Source organism: Gigantopelta aegis, chromosome 9, assembly GCF_016097555.1.
Source record: "Gigantopelta aegis isolate Gae_Host chromosome 9, Gae_host_genome, whole genome shotgun sequence".
NCBI lineage: Eukaryota > Metazoa > Mollusca > Gastropoda > Neomphalida > Peltospiridae > Gigantopelta > Gigantopelta aegis.
Genome location: NC_054707.1, coordinates 69,822,946 through 69,839,117, shown reverse-complemented (window position 1 = coordinate 69,839,117; position 16,172 = coordinate 69,822,946). Strand labels below are relative to the sequence as shown.

Here is a 16,172-nt window from a genome sequence, read left to right as displayed (position 1 = left end):
GATCAGACACTTACATCCCCCTTTGGATACGCCCCTGGAATGAAAGGCGACTGGGTTCCAAAGTATTGTTAAAGGGGAACCAATATCCAAGACTAGACACTACCCCCACCCCACGCCCTTGGATACGTTTTTAGATGTAAGGCGACTGGGTTTCAAAGTATTATTAAAGAGGAATCAACAACCAAGACTAGATACTAACCCCCCCCCCCCTTTTGGACACGTCCATGGAATGTAAGGCGACTGGGATCAGATATTTACATCCCCCTTTGGATACGCCCCTGGAATGTAAGGCGACTGGGTTCCAAAGTATTGTTAAAGGGGAACCAATATCCAAGACTAGACACTACCCCACCCCACCCCCTTGGATACGCCCCTGGAATGTAAGGCGACTGGGTTTCAAAGTATTATTAAAGAGGAATCAACAACCAAGACTAGATACTACCCCCCCCCCCCCCTTTTGGACACGTCCCTGGAATGTAAGGCGACTGGGTTCCAAAGAATTGTTAAAGGGGAATCAATAACGAGGACTAAATACTACCCCCCCCCCCCTTGGATATGCCCTTGGAATGTAAGGCGACTGGGTTCCAAAGTATCAATAACCAGGACTAGTTACTACCCCACCCCTTTTGGATACGCCCCTGGAATGTAAGGCGACTGGGTTCCAAAGTATCAATAACCAGGACTAGTTACTACCCCACCCCTTTTGGATACGCCCCTGGAATGTGAGGCGACTGGGTTCCAAAGTATCAATAACCAGGAATAGTTACTACCCCACCCCCTTTGGATACGCCCCTGGAATGTAAGGCGACTGGGTTCCAAAGTATCAATAACCAGGACTAGTTACTACCCCAGCCCCTTTGGATACGCCCCTGGAATGTAAGGCGATTGGGTTACAAAGTATCAATAACCAGGATTAGTTACTACCCCACCCCCTTTGGATACGCCCCTGTAATGTAAGGCGCCTGGGTTGCAAAGTATCAATAACCAGGACTAGTTACTACCGCACCCCCTTTGGATACGCCCCTGGAATGTAAGGCTACTGGGTTCCAAAGTATTGTTAAAGGGGAATCAATAACCAGGACTAGAATGCGCTCACTCTGCCATACACGATGTGTATCGATATTTTTACAGGCATGCGTAGACCGACTGACCCACACTGCATCTGTGTTCTGGAATAATTGATGAAAGCAGCCGACAGCTGCCCCAAATATTTCTCCATTCGATCGCTTTTCATTACGCCGTAACCCGAAGGTAAGATTTGTAGTCGAATTTATCAGGAATCCGGTGTTACCTTGGTTCGCTCCCAGTGACAGGTTGTTACCATTCTCGTACCTTGCCGGTGTGGGGGTGCGTCCCGTTGTCTTGTAGTCTGATGGCGTGATTCTGTCTTCTTAATGCCAGGCCAGCTATTAACAGACATGCGGTTCCACTAGTAGACAGACGAATACTGCAGCGACAAAACAAAACAAAAACCACACACAAAAATGCCTTCAGGGTTATTGTTGTTCTTTTCATCGCGTATGCTAAATGACGCTATATATATTTGTTTTCTCTCTAAGCAGTCGGTTATTGTTTGTTATATAAATAGTTCTATAAGAGAAAATGTCATTGTGCCCCAATATAGAGTGGGTGGCTAATAATGCATTATTTAGTTGCTTTGGAATCAAGCCATTCCTGGTGCTTGATAGTGATGCGAGGGAACTGTGTATTCCAATGTAGGAAAACCTGTAAATAGAGGACACTGAAGGAACTTGCAAACATGAACTTTATAACCACGTGGCCTGTATGAATTATAGATGTAAGATAAACGTATACCGATGTTCAAAAACGGTTTATCTATTTCTCTGTGTTCAGAAACGACTAATAGATATTGCCCTCTGTTAGTATTAAGAGATGGTTGTTATGCATAGTGTCTTTTATCACAGATCCCGTAGCATTAAAGCTAGGCGACTTTTAAACCAAATTACTGATTCCACTATATCCACTGTTTTCCCTTTGTCACAAGTATGGTTTTATTTTACCAATAAGACAGAATACCCACACTCATACACACGCACACACACACACACACACACACACACACACACACACACATACAAACACACACACAACCATACACACACCCATACACACACAAAACAGAGACAGAGAGGAAGAAAGATAGAAAGTGAGAGAAATAAATAAATGTAAAGACAGAGAGAAAGAGAGAACACGAAAGAGAATAGAAAGAGAGTGAGAGAGACATAGAAATAGAGAAAAGGAGAGAAGAGAAGAGAGACAGAGAGACAGACTGACTGGCTGACTGACGGTCGGACGGACGGACGGACGGACTAACAGGCAGGCAGGCAGGCAAGCATACAGAAGACTGCCAAACATAGATAGTATATAATATAATGTTTCTTGTGGCTACATGAAACCAAACGTACATACATTGTGTTAATAGCATACAAAGTTATGTCAAATAAATTACCAATGGGCATTACAGAACAATTTGACCTATACAAGTGTTCTATACAATTATGTATAATCGATCACATTTGCTTGCCATGTCTGAGATTTGAATAGAATCTATTTAAATACATATTAACATACTGTGACATTTGATCTCATTAGACGTTATAAGTGTTGTTTAGTGTTTTTATCGTCGTAAAGTGGTCTGTCTAATGAAACAGTCTACAACATTTTACATGTCTGTACTGCGTGGATTTACAATTTCTTACATGGAATACTTACATGGCTTCCATGTGTCGCAATACATATCTTAATATTTCATTTACAACAAAGCCAATCAGTATTACGGACTGACTACGAACATGAAATACGGAAATTACTGGGTGTATTGGTTGAAATTGGATTTATCGTAATACGTATTATTTTCTCATTAAAACGTAATATATCGATATACCGATAATACCGCACAGAGCATTTAGCCTCAGACTTGTGGCGATTTTTAAAGCCGTGTGTCTTGTCCTTTAAAGACGAATGGTACGTGTAACAAAGACGTGTGTCTTGTCCTTTAAAGACGAATGGTACATTTAACAAAGCCGTGTGTCTTGTCCTTTAAAGACGAATGGTACATTTAACAAAGCCATGTGTCTTGTCCTTTAAAGACGAATGGTACATGTGACAGAGTTTTCGCAACTGAGGGGTGCCACTAACGAGTGACCTGCTCTTAACAGAGATATAGGTGTGTGCTCAGGACAACGTTGCAATCGCAGTATTAGCAAAACACTCTGAACGGCAAAAAGTCCTTTTAGTGACATCTAGTTGGGTTTTTTGTGTGTTTTTTCGACAATGTTTGGTTTCGTTTGTTTTTGTTTCTTTGAGGGTGTTTTTTTCTTCTTTTCTTCTTTTTACCTGTCTGTTTTATTGTTATTGTTTGTGTTCGTTTGTTTGTTTCAAGTGTTGGAAGGAAGGAAAATGATTTATTTAAAGACGCACTTAACACATGTTATTTATGGTTATATGGCATCAGACATATGGTTAAGGACCACAAAGATATAGAGAGAGGAAACCCGCTGTCGCCACTTCATGGGCTACTCTGTTCGATTAGCAGCAAGGGATATTTTATATGCACCATCCCACAGCCAGGATAATACATACTACGGCCTTTGTTACACCACTTGTGGAGCACTGTCTGGAACGAGAAACAGCCCAATGGGTCCAGTTTGACTTGTTGGGTGCGAGGGGATGGGCTTCTCGTTGTTGAATGGGCTACACACTAGTTTATTCCTCCCTTGTTCTCCTCCGATCCATGCCCTCGAAAGTCAGTCTTATGTTTAACAATAATTCGGCTTCCTTTGATATAAAATCACACCCTCCCCTTATCTTCAAAATAATCCATAGTTTATATCCAAGAATTTTAGAAATAGCTGGGCATACACATGTTAAACCATATCTTATATCTCGACAGCACTCATAAATGTCATTTTCAATTAAGGAGACCTCTGAGTTATATAACACGTGTAGTGTAGGTTTGGTTTGGTTTTTATTCTTACAGAGTTTTGGGGTATTTACTTAATTTTGTTTACAGGGGCAGGACGTAGGCCAGTGGTAAAGCGCTGTTTGATGCGCGATCGGTCTAGGATCGATCCCCATCGGTGGGCCCAATGGGCTATTTCTCGTTACAGCCAGTGCAAACGATTTGTATATCAGAGCCTGTGGCATGTGTTATCCTGTCTATGGGATTGTGCATATAAAATATCCTACTAATGGGAAAATGTAGCGGGTTTCTTCTCTAAGACTGTATGTCAGAATTACCAAATGTTTGATATCCAATAGCCGATGATTAATAACTCTAGTAGTGTCGTTAAACAAAACAAACTTTAACTTTAACATTGTTTTCGTTTTTATTCGTATGTTATTTTAAAGCACTGGATTTGTTTTGCTTTAAATTGTTTGTTTTGCTTTATTCATTAATTCAATCATTCCCTCCTTCATTCATTCGTTCCTTCATTGATTGATTGATTGATTGATTGATTGATTGATTGATTGATGGCTAGATGGCTACATGGAAGGATATATATATATATATATATATATATATATATATATATATATATATATATATATATATATATATATATATATATATATATATAGCGTTTGGGTAGATGGATGGATGGGTGGATCGGAAAATGGGTGCATAGATGGATGGATGGATGGATAGATATATGGGTGGATGGATGGATAGATATATGGGTGGATGCATGAATGGGTAAATGGTTTGCCATTGTCGTTATACTAGATTTAGTTGCTTTATTTATTTATTTATTTATGTGTTATTCCTCCACGAAAGTGTAATTCGAAGATTAAGCTAAACTTTCAGTTCTTGATCAATTATTGCATTCCTCTCATATTTATTGTATACCACCTTATGGAATGTTACATCTTGTATGACATGACTATGACTCATACTGACAAATCCATAATCCTATACAAGGTGCGATAAGTAATATAACGTTAGAGGCCCTCTTTGGGATACATTTATGTCAGAGATTGATTTTGTACCTAATACACAGGAACTTATAACACATTTGACGAACATATACTCCACAACCCCAAAAACAAACTGAGCAATATATTTATGATCGACATGTAATTAGATATATGCCAGCTCTTGTTCAATTTATGGGGCTGTCATTTTGGGTGTTTTAGTACAGGCATGTGTGTATGATATACAATGTACTATTTATTATTAATATTGCTAAAATATAGGGCTGTCATTGTGTGTGTTTTAGTACAGGCATGTGTGTATGATATACAATGTACTATTTATTATTAATATTGCTAAAATATGGGGCTGTCATTGTGTGTGTTTTAGTACAGGCATGTGTGTATGATATACAATGTACTATTTATTATTAATATTGCTAAAATATGGGGCTGTCATTGTGTGTGTTTTAGTACAGGCATTGTGTATGATATACAATGTTATTTATTAGTAATATAGCTAAAATATGGGGCATCATTGTGTGTGTTTTAGTACAGGCATGTGTGTATGATATACAATGTACTATTTATTATTAATATAGCTAAAATATGGGGCTGTAATTTTGGGTGTTTTAGTACAGACATGTGTGTATGATATACAATGTACTATTTATTATTAATATAGCTAAAATATGGGGCCGTCATTGTGTGTGTTTTAGTACAGGCATGTGTGTATGATATACAATGTACTATTTATTATTAATATAGCTAAAATATGGGGCTGTCATTTTGGGTGTTTTAGTACAGGCATGTGTGTATGATATACAATGTACTATTTATTATTAATATTGCTAAAATATGTGGCTGTCATTGTGTGTGTTTTAGTACAGCCATGTGTGTATGATATACAATGTACTATTTATTATTAATATAGATAAAATATGGGGCTGTCATTGTGTGTGTTTTAGTACAGGCATGTGTGTATGATATACAATGTACTATTTATTATTAATATTGCTAAAATATGGGGCTGTCATTGTGTGTGTTTTAGTACAGACATGTGTGTATGATATACAATGTACTATTTATTATTAATATAGCTAAAATATGGGGCTGTCATTTTGGGTGTTTTAGTACAGGCATGTGTGTATGATATACAATGTACTATTTATTATTAATATTGCTAAAATATGTCCACAAAACAAATGGGGATCGGGATGTAGCCCAGTGGTAAAGCGCTCGCTTGATGCGCGGTTGGTCGGGGATCGATCCCTATCGGTGGGCTCATTTGGGCTATTTCTCGTTCCAGCCAGTGCACCACGACTGGTATATCAAAGGCCGTGGTATGTGCTATCCTGTCTGTGGGATTATGCATATAAAAGATCCCTTGCTACAAACAAAATGTAGCGGGTTTTCTCTCAGATTATATGTCAAAATTACCAAATGTTTGAGATCCAATAGCTAATTATTAATGATCAATGTGCTCTAGTGGAATCGTTAAACATTTGTATTCATTTAGGCACTGTTTTCAAATGCAATGTTTATGGATATCCTAATTTTTGTAGTCGCTCATTATGCATTTAATGCGTCAGAAAATGTGTGTACATCGAAACCTAGGGTCGACAACTTCAACCACTGAAAGGTACTCACTATTTGTTTCAATGCATTTGTTTCAATAAAGCAAGATGCATCTATATACCAAAGTATTTCTTTACTAGACCAACTAGTGTTAAATACCGTGAACTGTTTTGTAGTACGAATATTAAATTACTAAATAATATCTGTAAGTTTACTGACTGTGTTTTAAAAACATTTAAATCCCCAAGCTAATTGATTTTTTTGTTTTTAAATATATATATATTTTTTTTTTTTTTTTTTTTTTTTTTTTATTAGGTAGGACTGTAATAATAAGTATTGTACATGCAGTAGTAGCTATTTGTTCATGTATAATTTTTATGTGATCTGAGTTCAAAGAAAGTTGTGTTGTTGTTGTTGTTATTGTACTCCGCCCCCGCTGTAATAATATCTGAACACACTTTCAAAATATAAGAATATCGGATTAACGGTGTATACTGAGAGCAAAGTAGTCGGTATTCAGTATTCACGTGACTAATGCCCTGCTACGTGAGAAATGTCAGTAATGATTAGTCCAACTCAATTACAGAGAATAACAAAACACAAAATAGTTCTGGCCAACAAATCATCACACTCCCAAAACAAAATACATAATGAATGAATGAATGAATGAATGAATGAATGAATGAATGAATAAATGAATGAATAAATAATAATGAATAATGAATGAATATATTTTTTAAATATTAGCCATCTAGTCTTCTTCCGTCCATTTATCTGTGCAATGCATACATCAGTTAGTCAATCAGCATGTCCATTGTTCCATTAACATCATTCACAAAATCCATCGAACCGTTCATTCATCTGTACAGTGTGAAACAAAAATGCAGAATTAAATTAACTTTCCCCCGTCGGTGGGCCCGTTGAGTTATGTCTCCTCGTCCCCGCCAGTGCACCACGACTGGAATATCAAAGGCCGTGGTATGTACTACCCTATCTGTGGGATGGTGCCTTTGAAAGATTCCTTGCTATTGATGAAAAAATGATAGCGGGTTTCCTCTTTAAGATTATATGTCAGAATTACCAAATGTCTGGCATCCAATAGCCGATGATTAATAAATCAATGTACTCTATTGGTGTTGTTAAATAAAACAAACTTTAACTTTTACATACATTTATTAATATGTTTTATTAAAACCGTATTACAAATGTTACAGATCTACCCACACATCCATTCATCTATCCATCCATCATCCATCCATCTATATTATATCCATCCATCCATCCGTTCATCTATCTGTCTATGAGAAAGTGTACATAAAATACAACTTGCTGTTTTATTGCTCGGAAGGAAGGAAATGTTTTATTTAACGACGCACTCAACACATTTTATTTACGGTTATATGGCGTCAGACATATGGTTAAAGGCCACATATATATTGAGAGAGGAAACCCGCTTCGTGGGCTACTCTTTTCGATTAGCAGCAAGGGATCTTTTATATGCACCATCCCACATACAGGATAGTACATACCACAGCCTTTGTTACACCAGTTGTGGAGCACTGGCTGGAACGAGAAATAGCCCAATGGGCCCACCGACTGGGTTATTGCTCGAAATAGTCTATATGATGACTGTCTGTATGTATGTATGTCTCTGTCTGGCTGTCTGGCTGTCTCTCTCTCTCTCTCTCTCTCTCTCTCTCTCTCTCTCTCTCTCTCTATATATATATATATATATATATATATATATATATCCCCCACCCTATCCATTCATTCTCCACAAAGTGTAGAAACTATATATTAAACATCAAATAAATGTAGTTTAAATTGCTAAGGTGTCGTTAAATACAGCGTTCCGTTCCTGTTCTAAACAGTGTTACTTTGATGTGCTATTCCTGGTAGCACGCACCCTAACAGAAATGGATCAAAGGTCATCGGTGTGCATTGAACCATCTTAATACCACTTGCCACAAGTTAACCAGGAATGCCATTTATCTTGACCAAATCCATTTTCGCTTTCACACTGTCTGACCGCGTTATTACATTTCAACACTTGGTGTTCGCGTGTTGCCTAAAACTGCTCAAGCTTTTCTTTTTTGTTTAACTTTTCGCTATTATTTCAAATGGCAAATGTATTTCGAAAAAACCAGCTAGACGAAATAATTAAATGTCAAAATTGGTTTATGAAAGGAAAGGCGATAATTTTTGCGGGGTTTATCTGCGGTTATTTTGTGTCTATGGTTATTTCGACACTTGGTCGAGATATAGGCTATTCTTACTGAAAAAGCACAAAGGGGTGTTTTATTTGCACTTCCCCATAGACAAGGCAGTACACAACACAGCTTTTAATACGCCACTCGTGGCTACCCCTCAAAATAAACCCTGCCTACGCCAATGCGGGATATTGCTGTGATTATTAGCAGTCACTTACATTAACATCGCATGCATTCATACACACACTAGGTAACATATATACCACGGCCTTTGATATACCAGTCGTGGAGAATTGGTTGAGACGTGCAATACCTGTCCTATATGTGATAACCAATCGTTTTAAGATGAAATTCATCTTTTTATATACCACGGCTTTGATGTACCAGTCGTGGAGCATTGGTTGATACGTGCAATACCTGTCCTATATGTGATAACCAATCGTTTTAAGATGAAATTCATCTTTTTATAAATTGTCCGGTCAGACCAAAGTTCCAGAATTGATGCGGCGATTCGGCTTTTTTTATTATTATTATTATTTTGTTTTTAAAGCCTGGATTGCACTGAAAAATTGAAATCAGAATGTACGTCCGATTTCCTGCGCGATGGCATTTTTTGCTCCAAATACGGTGTTACGTCATAACAAGAAAAGTCCGGCAAAAATCGACGTTATAGGCCTACCGCGGATTTTTTTTTTTTAAATGTTTTCGCGCTGGGGTCAAAATTGACTTGCACGCTGACAGAACAGAGCAGAACAGAACTTTATTACACTCAGGCCGTTCCACAACGGCGTTAGAGGAACATACATAATAAATAGTATAAACGTGACAAGATGGTTTACAGGAGGATGAAATAATAACATATGATAATACATAATACATACATTTACTTGTATATGATATTAATTGATAATAACTGTAACAGTAGTAGTAGTAGTAGTAGTAGTAGTAGTAGTAGTAGTAGTAGTAGTAGTAGTAGTAGTAGTAGTAGTAGTATAATAGTAGTAGTAGTAGTAGCAGTAGTAGTAGTAATAATAATAATAATAATAATAATAATAATAATAATAATAATAATAATAATAATTGCAATATAGCTAGGAAACAGTTTTGATTGTGACATGAGTTATTCAGTTACCAGGACGTTTAAAAACCTGGCAAATTACATTTATAAATTTCGCCAACTTCTTTAATACACTTATTTTCTTACTGCTCATTAGTTCTTTGAATTTGTAGGTGCTTGGTCTAGTATAATAATAGGTATGTAAAAATCTTACTCGGAAATTATGGAAAAATATACATACAAATAAATAATGGAATTCATCACCAATGTCACTTTCATCACATAAAGTACACAATCTGTCTTCAAATAATATATTATCCACCTTCCAGTTTCGACAGGTAAATAGTGATTTGACGTTCTAAATTGTATAATTAATCTCCATAACCTTTCGGGAATTATATTTAAATATTTTTCAAAAATTAGTTCTTCTTTAAAAAGTTGATAGGTTTTGCCTCTTGATGACATTGATATGCTATTATTCCATATTTGTAAATATTGATCATTTTGCCTAATTTTAATTTGTTGTGAGAGCCTAAATGCTCCAAAATATTTTTAATACTAGTGAGCCAATTATAATTTATTCTATTTGTAACATGATCTGTCAACATAAATCTGTATAGAAGAAATGATAATTTTGATTGTTTCCCAGTAACAAACCATTCTTCTTTGAATATTTAATTCCACGGGCACTTTCCCCAATTCTCCGTATAACATAAATAATGGGGTGGATTTTTTTGTTGGCAAGATGTGTCGGAAGAAATTTATTTGAACAGAATCGCATATATCGTTTTTTCCATATCCCCAAACTTCGCAACCGTATAACAAGATTGGGAGAACCATTGATTCAAATATTTTAAGTTTAAACTCAATCGATAGATTATTGTCTTTAGATTTCGCCAATACAAAATACATAGCTTTAGTTGCTTGATGTTTTAATTGGGCCTTGGTAGTTTTAAAATTATTTAATTTGCTAAAAGTGACCCCAAGGTATTTAAATTCCTTAACATTTTCAAGAACATATTTTCCAAGTTTGAAAGTATATTTATAATCTCTGGCATTTCCATTGAAAAGTAAAACTTTAGTTTTTGATATATGTATCTTTAGTTTCCATTTATTACAGTACTGATCGAATACGTTTAGTGTGTGTTGTAAATCAGCGGCATTGGTAGCTAGTATAGCAGTATCATCTGCATAAAATAAGTAATGTAAGTGAATGCCGACGTCGAGCGGGTTTTGTTTGGTTTTCATCAATGGGGGTAACTCCTTTACATCCAAAATTAATTAAATATTTTTCTAGGTCATTTAGATACAAGGAAAATAGGACTGGGGATATATTTGTACCCTGACGGACGCCGTTGCTGCATGGGAATAATGAAGATTTCTGATTGTTTGCATATATTAATGATTTTATGCCTTTATACATTTGGTAGATAAATTTTTTTAATTTACCGTTTATGCCATAATCCAGTAGCTTATGCCATAAGTGTGTACGAGATACCATATCAAAAGCTTTCTGGAAATCGACAAAAGTGCAGAATAATTTCTGGTTGTTTTCTTTTTTTTAAATATCTATCAAAGTATGTAATGTAAATATATGGTCTATTGTTGAATAATATCCTTTTCGAAAAGCTGACTGCGCTTCATTCATAATATCATTTTCTTCAATAAATGTTTTTAAGCGGTTATTCAGTATAGTTGTAAATAATTTAGAACAGCAGCAGAGTAAAGTTATGGGTCGATCATTTTCAGGTAATGAACGGTCCCCTTTATTTTTATAGATTGGGATAATTGTACCTTTAAGCCATTCGTCTGGGAAAACAGAATGATCTAGTATTGTATTAAACAATTTAACATAGACTGGAATGAATAAGTCAGCAGTAGATTTAATATATTCATTAATTACTTGGTCGGCGCCGGCCGCTTTGTTATTTTTCAGTTGGTTTATGGCTCTTTTAATTTCGTCTTTGCTAAATTTTCCGTTTATGGTTTCATTATTATTTACTTCGTCAATTACTTCGTTTATATTAAAATCTGATACAGTATCATTTTGGTCACTCTTATTTAGATAGCTGAAATTGTTTTAAAGTTATCCACTGAAGGTGTGTGTTTTTCTGGTGTTTTCTGTCCCTTAAATATTTTATAAAATTCTTTTGGGTCATCGGAACGTAGTTTTCGCATTTTCTTTTCCATAGTGAATTTACTTTTTGAAATGGCTTTTTCTATACACTTTTTATAAGATTTACTAGCATTTGTTAATCTAACTTTGTTAGCTATATTTTTATTTGTTCCATACTGCTTTTTCGACTCGTGATATTTTGTTCGTAGATTCTGACCAGAGACCAGAAATTTATTTTGTTTGGCCTTATATGAGGATCTTCTTTTTAATGTATTCCATCATGCTCAGTTATGTTGTAAAACTTTTATGTTGTTACCCGATTTAGAAATGTTATGTGTTTTAATGCCAGAGCCTAACCTTGCATTTGTAACAGTCATTCTCGTTCCAACATGTGCACCATAACTAATCAAAGGCCGTGTGTGACGGAACATGCTCTTAATTTAGTTTTCGCCTGTGGCGATATTAATTGTTTTAGAGGGCCGTGTGCAGTTCCAATATGCACTTAAGCCCAGGTGGGCACTTTGTTACGTAATACCTCCGCGCGACCGTGGTCGAGATGTGCCTAATACACACCCAGCTCAGGTGCGGATGCCATGTGGCTAGTAGTTACGTAATACATCCGCGAGTACGGTTTTTACGACCGTGATTTTGGCGACTAGGCGTCAGCAAGTCTGGCCATCTAAGGAAAATTGTCGTCTTGGTCGCTGTGGAAATATCACTTGTAGGTATTCGGTGCCGCCATGTACCCCCAGGCGATACTGGGAATTTATAATAAATAGCTAGGGTTTTAGAGATATCAGGGAGAATCATATTGGAAGGCTTCCAGGGAACGCGTCCGTTTGGACTTGGTAAATATTATTTCTGCTCTGTTGTATAACCTTGATGTGATTGATGTGACTTTAAATATTTTAATACTGTATTATACCAATATTATTTAGACGGTGCTGCCGGTAATCTGACGCAGTAAACTGTAGGCTCACTGTTCTAAATATATATAAAGCTTAACCAGTCATCCTAGAGGACCTAGGTAAATTGTACGTTATTGTCTTTATTGTGATAGGTACCAGTATTAATTCCGTATTACAAGGTTACTGAATGAGTAGTTAAGGGTTAATTAAAAATTAACCAGTTAGGAATAGAGTTGTAATTCCTTTATTAATTAAGTTCCCCTGGACGCGTTTCTCAATTATCACACGTGTGGGTGTTGTGTCACGGTGAAGTGATTACAATATTGTGTAAACTAGACACCTAGAGATTAACTAATTAAGTGATCAGTTCTGGGTTGTTACTATTTGTTGTTGTTAATTAACTACTGCGGCAGTACATTTGTCAGCGTAGATTAATACAGATTCCAAAGAGTATTCTGTTTTTGTTGTGTTTTCTAGTGAACTAAACGTGCTATATTATACATACTTTATATAAGATCTTATCTGTGATCATACCTAGAGACGAGCCACGCAGGTATAACTGCCCGTTACAGAGAGATCTAATAGATATACAGTTAGGAGAGATATTTGGATAATCGTGTTTTATTCAGTTACGGGTATTACAGGATCCCAGTGACACCGTGGTATGTGCATTTCTATATGGGAGAGTGCATATACAAGATCCCTTGCTGCATTAGAAAAAATATAGCGGGTTTCCTCTGATGACTACGATGCCGGTGATTAATAAATTGATTGATTAAAGTGGTGTTCTTAAACAAAAACAAATTTGTAACAGTCAAAACGTGTAGTTATATTTTACAACGTCGTAGAGACTCTTTTTTATTATTTTAATTGTACATACATCTATTATTTAACTATATCTCATAATTCCATAAGTAATGGCTTATGTACTTTTATGTTTGTTTTGTCTTGTGTACATGTGATGTACATAAGGTGAGACATTAATACATTATCTGTCTATCTGTCTGAAAAAAAATGAAGCAGATTCCGTTAAAGGCGATCGATCATGTGACCTAGCAATCCCTAGACGAGCACCACACACACACACACACCACCACCACCACCACCACCCCACAGAGATACATCCCGCCCCCGTGTTAACACTCACGGTCTGGTTTGTGTTCAGAAACATCATCAATCTAGATATGTCTGTTCTGCTGAACTAATAAAACACAAAGCGTTCGGTTTTAATTGCAGATGTTTTTTATATTATTTCGTTGTTACTTGAATTAAGCTCATGTCAGACCAGCGTTCGTGCTTTGAAAAAAAAAACGAGTCTAGACTCATTGACACGCAGGCAATGTGCATGGCGTTGCCATGACGGTAAATTGTCAAGACGTTCTTAAATACTTGAGTGTAGACTTTCAAAGTTTATAAGCACGGGACCTGGTGTGCCAGATGTCGTGTGATCGATCCTCCTTAGAGGACCTAGTGTTGTTTTCTTCTCCTTCTTCGTTAGTATATACTCAGGCAAGGGCGGGGTTTTTTTGGGGGTTTTTTAAAGGCACGTATTGCATTCTAAAGTACGTACAGTAATACGAATTTTATATAAATCGTCTCACTCCTAGCTCGGGTGTCATGTAGCGTTTTATTTTATTACATATAATAGAATACCAGTAGAGGACACTCGAGCTATCTCACCCCACCCCCACCAACCCCCAAAAAGAAGTAAATTTATTAAATTCTTCCTCAAAACAAAACCAAAAAGCAAAACAAACAAAACAAACAAAACAACAACAAAAAAACCTAAAAAAACAAACAAAACATCACATCGATTTACGTGAAAGTGGTGGTCACAGCATCCTCTTCTGTGTCTGCGGCTGCCAAGTGTTTAGTATACATATATGTCCTTTTTCCCCATCTGTCTTTACGAGTGGTATTATATATAAATATATATGACGTCAGTTCCATCTGTAACAGTGCATTTCGAAGACCAAGGGACCGAGATTTAGCTCAGTCGGTTGAGCGCTCGCTTGAAGTGATCGCGTTGTAGGATCAAACCACCTCGGTGGATCCATTCAGCTGACTGGGTGTTTTTTTAGCTCCAACCAGTGCACCACAACTGGTCAAAGGCCGTGGTATGTGCTTTCCTGTCTGTTGGAAAAACGTTTTCAAGTATGTTAACGTTTATTTTGTTTAACGACACCACTAGAGCACATTAATTAATCATCGGCTATTGAATGTCAAACATTTGGTAATTCTGACTCGTAAACAGAGGAAACCCGCTACATTTTCCTAATGCAGAAAGGGATCTTTTATATGCACTTTCCCACAGACAGGAAAGCACATACTACGGCCTTTGACCAATTATGGTGCACTAGATGGAAGAAGAAAAAACACAATTAGTTGAACGTATCCAATAGGGTGATTCGATCCTGCGATGCAAGCACCTCAGGGTATGTTGGAAAATGCATATAAAGGATCACTTGCTGCATTTCTCTGGTGGCTACGTGTCAGAATTACCAAATGTTTGATATCCAGTAGCCGATGATTAATTAATCAATGTGCTCTAGTAGTGTCGTTAAACAAAACAAACTTCTTCTTCGTCTTCAGTTCCAGCACACGCATGAAAAAAACCCCAAATGATATCACTATCACTTCCGGGACAGCGGGCCATCCACCAATGCTGTATTAATCGCTGTCGTTAATAAGATTGATGTGCAGTGGCAGAGTTCACTCTCGGGTCATTAACGGTATTTGCCCTTCGGTGCCTGCTCTTCCAGTGTGAGAATATAGGTTTTCGTTGTTTATCTTGTCTTGTTAGTTTTGTGAGTGCTTTTCTCTCTTCTTTTTAAGTGGTGGTGGTGGTGGTGGTGGTGGTTTGCATCTCTTTATATAAGTGCACGGGTATCTTTTAAAGCAGTTTACGTCTGGAAAAATACACGTTTCGTATAAACCATGAGTTGTTGCCAATGTGGTAGACAAATTGTCTTTTTTATTTCCTTCGTTCGACCTTGGCGTACTCAATCATTTTGTTTCTTTGCTTGGAGCATGTGCATGATGTGTGATCATGCAGGCACGTATGTAAGAATGTATGCTGGGTGGTGGTGAGATCTAGACTGTGGCGAGCGAAGTTTGTACCAGAAGCGGATTCAAGGTGGGACCAGGGGACATCCACCCCAAACAAATTAAATTTATTGGGTTGCCCTTTTGACGAGTTGGTCGTGTACCGGAGTCCGTCCACTAAAAATAATATCTATATTTCTTGGATCCGCCCTGGGGCCGACCAGGGAAAGGAAATGTTTTATTTAACGACGCACTCAGCACATTTTATTTACGGTTATATGGTGTCGGACATATGGTTAAGGACCACACAGATATTGAGAGAGGAA

General features: G+C 36.9%; 1 protein-coding gene across 1 annotated transcript in view; it reads left to right on the top strand.

Annotated features, from left to right (window-relative positions):
- Positions 1-1,128: 1,128 nt before the first annotated feature.
- Positions 1,129-16,172, top strand: part of LOC121381281 (secernin-1-like) — a 41,189-nt gene continuing 26,145 nt past the window's right edge. The window contains exon 1 of the mRNA XM_041510527.1: positions 1,129-1,251. The gene's annotated coding sequence lies outside the window, so the exon portion shown is untranslated. The remainder of the gene's footprint in view (positions 1,252-16,172) is intronic.